Below are 10,434 nucleotides of genomic sequence, written 5' to 3' on the forward strand. Positions count from 1 at the left end.
AGCTGCTGGGAAGGTGTCAAGTCCCACCCAGGGACTTCAGTGAATCTCAGCCTCTCAGGGCCTCAGTTTCCTCACCCATAAAAGGGGGATTGCAGTGCCACCCGCTCCCCACGTGGGAAAGCACCACAGTGCTCCCCAAAGGCCGGCTCCCTTCCTTATCTGTGAGGGCTGCTGGAAAGGCCTGGTGGTCAACACAACAGGAAGCACCTGACCCGGGCTTGTTGACTGTTCTATGACTTTCGTATCCCTCCTGAATTCCCCTGCCACTGGCCTGACGTGTGTCCACCATACCAAGTGGGTGGCCTGCAGAAGGTGAGGGACCCCAGGCGAATCATTTCACCTTATCGGTAAGGAGGAACCAAGGTAAGGGAGAGAAGTCCCTTTATTGACAAGGACGTGCTCCCACCCTGGCCCAGGAATAAGGTCTCCTCCCGAGGGACGCCTTGAAGGGAGCAGCTGCTGGGAAGGTGTCAGTGGCCAGCCAGCCGCAAGACTGAGGAAGGATGTGGTGAGAACTTTCTTTCCTTCTGGCCCTGGGGGCTGGAGGCCTGTGCAGAGAAACGGAGCCTTTTTCTTTTGAACACGCGTCCCCCCGATATCTCAGTGGCCTGAAGTCCTGTGGGGTTTTGCACAACACAGGTGGCTGCCTTCAGGCGGGACCCAGGACAGAGCGGGAGGGTCTGGTGGGGAAGGGGACATCCAGATTGCCCCTCCCTCTGCCCCCACCTGAGCCTGGGCCCTGGAAGCTCCCTGTGTCTTTCTGGAGCCACCATATTTTATGTCCTCCAAGTCCTGTGTTCCTGCCTCCCAGCCTCCCTGACCCCTACTCTCATGTCCCAGACATGAGGCAGGACTGTCAGAAAAGACCTCACGAACTCACTCAAGTGGAGGTTTCTGTGACGTTACGAGGAGGCTCTGTGGGGGGGACGTGGAGGGTGGAGAGGTGATGGTGGAAATTCTGCCCTGTTGTCATAATCGTATTACAGGAACAAAGTTCCTGGAGGAAGCAGCAGGGTGTAAGTAGAAAAACATGACTCTAGATTTGGAGGCAGACATATCTAGATTCAGACCCCAGCCATGAATGAGTGACCTTAGGTAAAATGTGCCTCAGTTTTTCCTGTCTGTCAAATGGGCTAACTCTCCCTTCTTCACAGGATTGTTGTGGAACACTTAGCCCATGGTCTGCCTCACAGAAGATGAAGTTAGTAAACCCTAGCCACCCGGCCTCACAGAGCACCTACTACTTGGCAGGCCTGTTTTGGCCTCTCACTGTCACCAGTGGTCTCATGAGGAAGATGTATTTCTGTTCACTCCTTTGACAGCTTAGGAAACTGAGGCTTAAACAGCTCGCCTAGGAGACCACAGGTTAGTGTTGGGAACTGGGATTTGACACTCTGGGTTCCTGGCCTGGGGTGACACTCGACTGCTTCCTGTTTCTTCTCTGGAGAGTCTCTGACTTCAGATGGACGCTCAGCCCAGGGGAATTCGGGTTGACTTGGGGCTTGGGGCATCCCCACCTTTCCTGGCCCCTGAAGGACACCCCGAGGCTGGCCTGGCTCTCCAGCAGCCAGCCAGAGCCCAAGGGAGAGGCTCGGGAGGCCCTTCCCTTATAAGGACAACAACTCGGCAGTGATGAAACTTCTCGGCCTCCCGGCTGGGTGGGCGGGGAAAGGGAAACGACAGGCTCCAACGGCTACAGCTGAGAGCCTGAGCCTCCACAGGAACTCGCCCACGAGCCTCCCCTCTCCCCTTCCTGTCGGCTCTGAGTGGGGCTTTCCAGAGGGTCCCACTGGCAGGAGTGGGGAGGAGGAGCCAGCGCCTGGGAGGTCAGAGTGGGTGGTGACCCGTGGAGGGAAGATGAGTAAACAGGCCAAGAGTGGGGACAGGACCCTTGCAGGTGCTGCAGGAAGCATGCAGTCTGGACTCCAAGCTGTAGGCCTATCTAGCCCAGCCCATCCCTCAGGCTGGTCAGGCAGGGCCAGGCGAGAGAGAGTTGGGAGGAGGCAGGAGGAGGCCCTTGGGCAAGTGTCTTTCTCCCTTTGCCCTCTAAGGTCAAGTCCTAAAGGGAAGGAGAGCTGGGTGGGGACTAGGCAGCCTGCAACAGGACCCTACCCTCCTCCTTCCTTAGCTGTGGCCCAACAAAACCTACCAGCCCCTGTCCACCTGAGAAACTAATTGAGGAATCACAGGATATCAGGACTGATAAGGATCTCTGAGACCATTGAGTACCTCCTGCTGGTTTTAGAGTGGAGGAAGTAACAGCTCAGAGGGAGGACCTGAACTTGCCCACCTGTTTTGTTAAAAAAAAAAAAAAATTATATATATATATATATTTTGGGGTGCTTTTTCTTGGTTTCCTATTTAAAGTTCCTTTTCAACAAATCCCAACTTGTTAGTTGAAGAAAAGGACAAAGGGCTTTTTCCACACCCAGTTCTGGTTAGCTCTGGTGATTGGTGCTTCCTTGGAGGCCCTCGGGTTGGCAGTGGGGGTGAGGCCAGATCCTAAGGGGGAATCAAGTGTAGCAGATGGAGAATCAGTCTCTGACGCGTCTGTGCACAAGCTGTGTGACCTGAAGCAGCTGCTCAACCTCTCTGAATCTCAGTCTCATCTCTCCCAGCAGCGTGATCTTGAGGATAAAATGAGGTAATTTCGATAAAGCATCTAGCTCAGAGGCTGGCACAGAGTAAGGGCTTAGTAAATGGGTAACAGTACTGTGTGTCGGACAGCCACGCCTTGCCAACATTACATTAGGTGCTGTGGATTCCAAGTACGATAAAATGAGACAGACATCCTGACTCAGCGAACACAGTGGGATCAGCCCTGAGTTAGAGGGGCAAGTTCTGCAGCAGCTTAGAGGAGAGATCAACAGGCTGCTTTTGCTGGGGGAATCAGGCAAGGCCTCATGGAGGAGGTAACCTTTGCCTGGCCTTGAAGGAGGAGTAAGAGTTTACCGAACAGGAGCTGGGGAGAGTATTTGAGAGAGGGAACAGCATGTGCAAAAACAGAGAATCACAGCATATTCTTGGAACTGGGCAAATTCTGTGTAGTATTCTGTAGTAGGAGGTGCTGAGGGAAGGGTGAGGGGATGGGAAATGAGGTGGCAGAAGGCAGGGGGTCATGATGTTCCCCAGAAAATTTGGACCAAAGGAAGTCATGGGAGGGTTTTAAAGAGGGCAGGGACAAGCTGCAGGATGGGGACTGGAGGCAGGGAGACCAGTCGGGAGGTGGTTGCAATGGACCAGGTGTGGAGTGGTGAGAGCCTGAGCTGGGACACTGACATGGGAGGTGGAGTGGAGGAATAGATCCTTTTTAGGAAGCAGAATAGGGGATTTTGGGTCTTGTGGATGTGAGAGATGGAGTGGGGGGAGGGGAATCAGAGATGCCTCACGGGGCGGGGGGGGACTGGGGGTGTGGAGGTGCCCTTTCCTGAGATGGGGAGCATCTGGGGAGGGGCGGGTTGGGGAGAGGACAGCAGCTGTGCAGAGTAGTCCAGTGAACTACCAGAACTGGGCTGGGGCAAATCTGAAGGTCACGGACATGTAGACGGTGGGTGATTGAAGCCGCAAGGATAGCAGAGTTATATCTTATGTGTTACTCAGGATTAGATTTGACTGTGACTGACAAGAGGCCACGGTGTCAGGAGAGTTCATCAGAGGCTAAAATCGGCTCTGGGGGAGATAGACAAGATAGCAGTGACTCAAGTTCAGTCCTCCCATGTGAGAAGTCCGGCGGTAGAGCCCATCTCTACCACAGCAGCTCCATGGTCACCCAGGACCCAACCTCTTTCTCTCTCACCATGTGTTCTGCCATCTTAGCACTTGACAACAACTTCATGACCCATGAGTGACCCAGCTCTGGTTACCATACTTGTATTCTACCCAGTGGGAATGGGGAAGAGGTCATAAGGACACACACCTTCCCTTTAAAGACACTTCCTGGAAGTTGCACTTCTGCCTGCCTCTCCTTGGCCAGATCTTAGTCACATGGCCACACACGACTGCAAGGGTGGTCTTGCTCCTTGGTCTTTGATCCTGATGGCTATGTGTCAGCTGAAAATCAAAAGTCTTATTAGCAAAGAAGGGAAGAATGGATCTAGAGCAGTGGTTCTCAACTGGGGACCATGTTGTCCTCCAGGGGACATTTGGCAGAGGCTGGAGATATTTTTGTTTGTCACAACTGGGAGGGGTTTCCAGGGGGGAAGACCAGGGATGCTGCTGGACATACTGCAAGGCGCAGGACAGCCATCCACACCATCTGGGCCAAAATGTCACTCGTGCTGAGGCTGAGAAACCCTGACCTCGGCAGACAATTTATAGCCCCATTGTCACAACCAGGAAAGTGAGTGCAGAGTGAGTGGTCAAGTCACTTGTGGGCCAGCAAGACACCTGTCCCCCGTAGGCCACGTGTCGGGGGGGTTCAGGAGCTCAGATCTAGGCTCAAGGGTTTTGTCAGATTTGCCTCAGCTTGGAGGGGCTTCTGCCCTCTTACGAAAGCGAAGAGCCTTCGTTTGTTTGTTTCATTTGTGTATCTTGGTTTTATTCGTTTCTTGATGTTGGGCTCAGAAGTGCAGATTCCCAGGCTGGACTCTCAGGGAAGGGGCTTGTTTAAGCTATAGGTGTTTCTTTGCCCACCAGCTGCCACCCCCCCGCCCCTGGCTGCTGGTGAGGGAAAAAGCCCCATAGTCTGGGCAGCCAGGGCCAGGCTTGGGCTCATTCCCTCATTTACAGTGCGAAATCATCAGGTCTCTTCCCCCAGCCTCCTAGCCACAAGCCAGGGCTGGGTGGCCCAGGAGAGGCCCTTGTGGCCCTGAATCTACAGAGACGCCAGGGCGGCTTTGCTGGTTTTGCCCACAGCCCTGGGCCGGGCCTTTCTGTGCTTCCTCCCTCCCAGGCGGCTTTCCAACAAAGTCAGCATTTCTGGGCTCCTCCCACCTTCATTTCCTTCCCGGCCTGTGGCCTTGGGTCTGAAGGGAAGCAGGCCTGCCCAACTGCGGCCAGTGCCAGGTCATGCTGGGTTTAGGCCTGTGGGTCCCCAGAGTCCCCAGGACATGATGTGGCCAAGAGTGTGCCTGTCCGTGGGTGGGGAGTGTGTGAACAGCTCTGCCCCTGGGGAGGGCTAGAGAGAGAAATAGCCCCCAGGCCACTCTGAACTGCCTGGGGTCCCTGCTGTGGGTGAGCAAAGGTCTCCCCAGGCCAAACAGCCCCCCACTCTTCTCTGGCTATGCAAAGGCCTCCTGAAAGAAACTGACCTCAGAATCACCTGTTGGACCTGGGCCAGGGTCAGTCTCCGCAGTGCGTCTGGGAGGCAGGCTATCCGCAGGCTCAGGAAGGGGTAACTCTGGCCTCCCAACCTGTTTCTGGATACCCAGAGGGACCCTGGAGATTTTCAGCACTTTCAAATATCCAAGTTCTTCAACAGGGCTAGGTGATGGATTGGATTGGTGGCACAGACCTTCCCGCCCTGTGACCTCTGACAAGTTGCCTAACCTCACTGATCTCAGTTTCTTCATCTGTTAAATGAGGAGAATAATGCCCCCCTGAGAGTTATAAGCATTACATAAGGTCAGGCAAGTGAACTGTCTGGACAGTGCCTGGCCCGTGGGAGGCACTCAGGAAACAGCAGCTGTTCTTATTGTATTAGTAGTATACTGTCTCTCAGGAGAGCCTTTTCTACCCTTTACCAGAAGGTCTCCTCAGAGCCACCACTGTGATCTTATCACAGAAAGTCCATGGTGGGAGGGATCTCAGTAACCTGCATTTTGCAGATGGAGAGACAGGGAAGGGACTTGCCCAAGGTCACACAGGGAGCCTGCGGCAGGGCATCAACCGGCCTGGGTTCACGTGCAGCATTCTCCTCCCGCCCTCTCCGGGGCTCTCCACCCCCACTCAGGAAATAGGCCCAGTCCTTTCATTTGCACCACTGTTGGGAAGAGCCCCAGACACCGAAAGGCTGTTTTCCTTCTGTCCAGCTCAGCGCTGATGCCTGGAATCAGGAAGCAGGGTGATGGGAAGTGTCCTGTCTGACGTCCTCCTGCCAGCGGGGGTGGGGGGGGGGTGGTGCGGGGAGGGGTGGGAGCCTCAATGGGCTGGGCTTCCTGAAATACAGCTGTGGCAGCAACTGCAGGAGTTGACATAACATTTAGCATTCATTAAAAAAAAAATCACTGTGGATCAAGAGGTCCCCGGTTCAGATCTGGGTGCCCCCTACAAAAAAAAAAAAAAATCAAATATTGAGAATGGGGTGAGAAGGGAGGAGAGATGGGGTAGATGTAAGGAAACTAACTTTTCCAGCAGAGAATACCTAGAGCTATTCTAGAGTTGATAAATCAAGAAATAGAGGCACCAAGCACATTATTTGCAGTCAAGGAGAGAATTCATGAGAGCTAAAAATCATTACTAAGCCACTACTGAAGTGATTACCTCTGGGCAGGAGCTCTGGAGGTGGGAAAATTTAACTTCATTTGATACTTTTGAGCACTATTTGGATTATTATTATCATTATTTGCCATATCTGTGTGTTACATCTTTTTTTTAAAAATTTATTTATTTTTGGCTGCGTTGGGTCTTTGTTGCTGCGCACGGGCTTTCTCTAGTTGCGACGAGCGGGGGCTACTCTTCATTGCGGTGTGTGGGCTTATTGTGGTGGCTTCTCTTGTTGCGGAACACAGGCTCTAGGCACACGGGCTTCAGTAGTTGTGGCATGCAGGCTCAATAGTTGTGGCACACGGGCTCTAGAGCTCAGGCTCAGTAGTTGTGGCACACGGGCTCTAGAGCTCAGGCTCAGTAGTTGTGGCACACGGGCTTAGTTGCTCCGCGGCATGTGGGATCTTCCCGGGCCATGGCTCGAACCTGTGTCCCCTGCATTGGCAGGCGGGTTCTTAACCACTGCGCCACCAGGGAAGCCCTGTGTGTTACATCTTTAATAAAATAGTTAATGCTGAGCTCAGATGCAGGCAGGGGCTGCTTGGGCAAAGCTTCCATGTGGCTTCTTTTGTCTCTAGTCTCCTTGGATGTGACCCCCCCCTCCGGAAGTCCTTGTCAGGAGGGAATTCTGTGTCACTCAGACTTCATCTGGGCCCTCCCTTCCTGTCCCCTCAAAATCTGTTAAGATTGGCTCCGGCCGGCGTCGGGGGCGGCGGAGGGAAAGAAAGTTGGTTGCAGGACTGGTCCACAAATGCAGCTAGAAAATTTAATCATCCTCATGGAAAAGATAAAAACCCCACCTCACACCATACACCAAAAATCAGCTCTAGATGGATCAAGAACTTAAAAGTTAAACATCAAAACCTTTAGAAAAAAATTTGGTGAATATCTTTCTGATGTGCTACTTCATTAAAATTAAGAACTTCTGCTCATCAAAAGACACCTTGAATAAAATGAAAGACAAGGCTACAGACAGGGAGAAGATAATTGTTTTATACAACCAACAAAGGATTAGTATTAAGAATATATAGAAAAAAACAGAAATCCTACAAATCAGTTAACAAAAAGGTAAACAATACAACAGAAAAATGAACAAAAGATGTGAATATGTGTGACTAGTAAGCATGAAGAGGTACTCAACCTCATTAGCATTCAGGGAAATGCAAACACACACCATAATGAATTCCATTTTACATCCATTTGGCTGGCCAAAGTTTGACAATACAAAGGTAGAAGAGGATATGGACAATGAGATCTCTTAAACCCAGCTGTTGGGAATATACATTGGCAGAACCACTTTAGAAAACAATTTGAGGGACCTCCCTGGCCGTCCAGTGGTTAAGACTCCGCACTTCCACTGCAAGGGGTGCGGGTTTGATCCCTGGTCAGGGAACTAAGATCCCGCATGCCGCAAGGCATGGCCAAAAAAAAAAAAAAAAGAAAAGAAAAAATTTTGACATTTTCCTGTCAAGCTGAATATACATCTACCCAGCAGTAGTTTGAATTATTATTCCCAAATGAGGAAACTGAGGCGCAGAGTGGTTAAGTGACTTGCCCAAGGTTATAGCTAGTAAGTGTCAAAGCTGGGATTTGAACAAGACTGTCTAGCCCCAAAGAAGGAAGAGAGGGCATTGATGAAACTCTCTGGGGAAATGCCAGCTGGCGCTGAGGTTTTCTGCAACCCCAAAGGGGAAAGCTGAATGAAATATCTGAAAACAATACAATTGTAGACATGTGATCATAGTCTCCCAGGGAGGTAAGGGGCCTTCCTGGGCTTTGGGCCCTGCTTACAGGTGTCCGGCGTTGTGAGTATAAGATGAGAAGCACTGTTCTCTCTTGCAGGAATCAGCCCAGTGAGGAGATCAACACATATGAGGCCCGGACAAGTGCCGTGCTGGGTGGCAGCATGGGGGCTGGCACCCTGGGAGGCGGGGTGGGTGGCACTTCACCCTGTGACCCAACTGCAGGCGTTTCTGTGTCTTGCACAGTGAACACATGAATCCTAGGAAGACCCTGCTGAGTTGGGGGTTATCGCAGCCCTTTTACTCACAGGGTGTGTAAGCTCAGAGATGGCCAGTGACCTGCCCACGGACACATAGTTTCGGCATGGCAGAGCAGGGTCTGGAATTCAGGCCTTCTGCTGCTAAACCCTGCATGATTCCCAGCAGATCACCCTCCAGGCCCCCAAGCCAGCAAATGCACTCCTCAGCTCCTGAGGTGCAGCACCTCTCCGGCTTCCCTCCTCAGAAACAGATGCTCCATCCGTCCGTCTCCCTCTTGGCTCGACAGTGATTGAGACAAACTGGGTGAATCACATCTAAAGCAGAAGCAAATCTGGATCGCCGCAGCACCTACTTGGTCAGTTTCCTGGGTTGGGTTTAAGGGGGTTTTCTTTCTTCAGAGTTCTCAAACTCCCACTCAGATCCAAGACCAGACTCTGCCTATAAGAGCATGTCTTGCTTGGGGTATGATTTAGGGGATGGGGTGGGACTATGTGGCAGGGCCCTCTAGTTAAATGGATCTTTACCCCTCCTGAAACACCACCACCGTCATTTCTCCAGAAGGACCCTGGTAACTGAAACACATCAGACAGCTTGTCAGCCATGATGAGTCCCATATTACAGCTCTGAAAATGCTTTACAGTTTATGAAGTGATTTCACATCTAAAAATGTTCTTGGTCCTCCTAACAGGTATGAAAGGTAGGTAGGGCAGCAATTTAAACACATCATGTAATAGATGAGGACATTGAACAAGGTTCAGAGAGGCAGAGGACTTCATAGCTAGTCAGAGCCAGGACTTGAACGAAGGTCTTTAACTCCAAATTCCTCGTACCTCAGGTAACTGGGAGTTAGTTGCCTTAGAGCAGAGGGTGACGGGACACAGAACAGGTGGGTGTTTTTTTTGTTTTTTAAAGTTTTCTTTTTTTAAAAAAAATTAATTAATTAATTAATTAATTTATGTTTGGCTGTGTTGGGTCTTCGTTTCTGTGCGAGGGCTTTCTCTAGTTGCGGCGAGCGGGGGCCACTCTTCATCGCGGTGCGCGGGCCTCTCACTATCGCGGCCTCTGTTGTTGCGGAGCACAGGCTCCAGACGCGCAGGCTCAGTAGTTGTGGCTCACGGGCCCAGTTGCTCCGCGGCATGTGGGATCTTCCCAGACCAGGGCTCAAACCCGTGTCCCCTGCATTGGCAGGCAGATTCTCAACTGCTGCGCCACCAGGGAAGCCTGAATGGGTGGGTTTTGATAGGAAAGTGGAAGGGATGAGGGGGAAAGTTTCCAGAGAAGGGGCAGTTGGATGTCAGACCTTGGCTAGAGGGAAGAGCATGATCCCCAGGGCACTGACATTTCTGGCACAGAGAAGGGTGGCCCGGCCATGGGGAGAGGCTGAAAAGGAGGAGTGGGGCATGAACTCTAGGGAGTCAGAGCCTGATGGCCTGGAGTCAGCCTCTGCTGTAGGCCTCCGTCTGCCCTCTGGGCTCTGAGGACCTTCCAGCTCGGCCGCCACTGTCTGCTGCCTGATTCCCGGCCAAGTGTCTCGTGAGCCTGTAAGCAATGACCTGGTCACACTAGCTCGTGACTGTGTTCCTCATGTGACCACAAATGAGTCAAGAGGGGAAGCAGGTGCCTAAGGGCTTCCGGGGAATTCCCGGGATGCAGGCAGCTCGAGGCTCTGGGTGAGGGAGCCTCAGGGTGCCTCAGAGGCTGGGGCTCCCCAGGGCTGGTTGTGAAGCCACCCTCCTCCCAGGGTCGAGGGCCAGTCAGAATTTTCCCAGACCCAACGCAATTCTTCTCCTGCCAAGTGGCATCAGTGTGAGGAGGGGCACAAAGGCCCCTCTGGTGGAGGAAGGCCTGGCTCAGTGCCAAGCGGTCTGCGGGCATCTGGGGCACAACGTCTTGATGTAGCTCTGGGAGCTCCACTTTGTGGAGCCACTTTGTGGGTGAGCAAACAGAGGCTCTGTTTTCCCTAAAAGAACGAATGGAGTAAACTTAGCAGGAGCTCCAGGCCCTGGGC

Source organism: Eschrichtius robustus, chromosome 1, assembly GCF_028021215.1.
Source record: "Eschrichtius robustus isolate mEscRob2 chromosome 1, mEscRob2.pri, whole genome shotgun sequence".
Classification (NCBI taxonomy): domain Eukaryota; kingdom Metazoa; phylum Chordata; class Mammalia; order Artiodactyla; family Eschrichtiidae; genus Eschrichtius; species Eschrichtius robustus.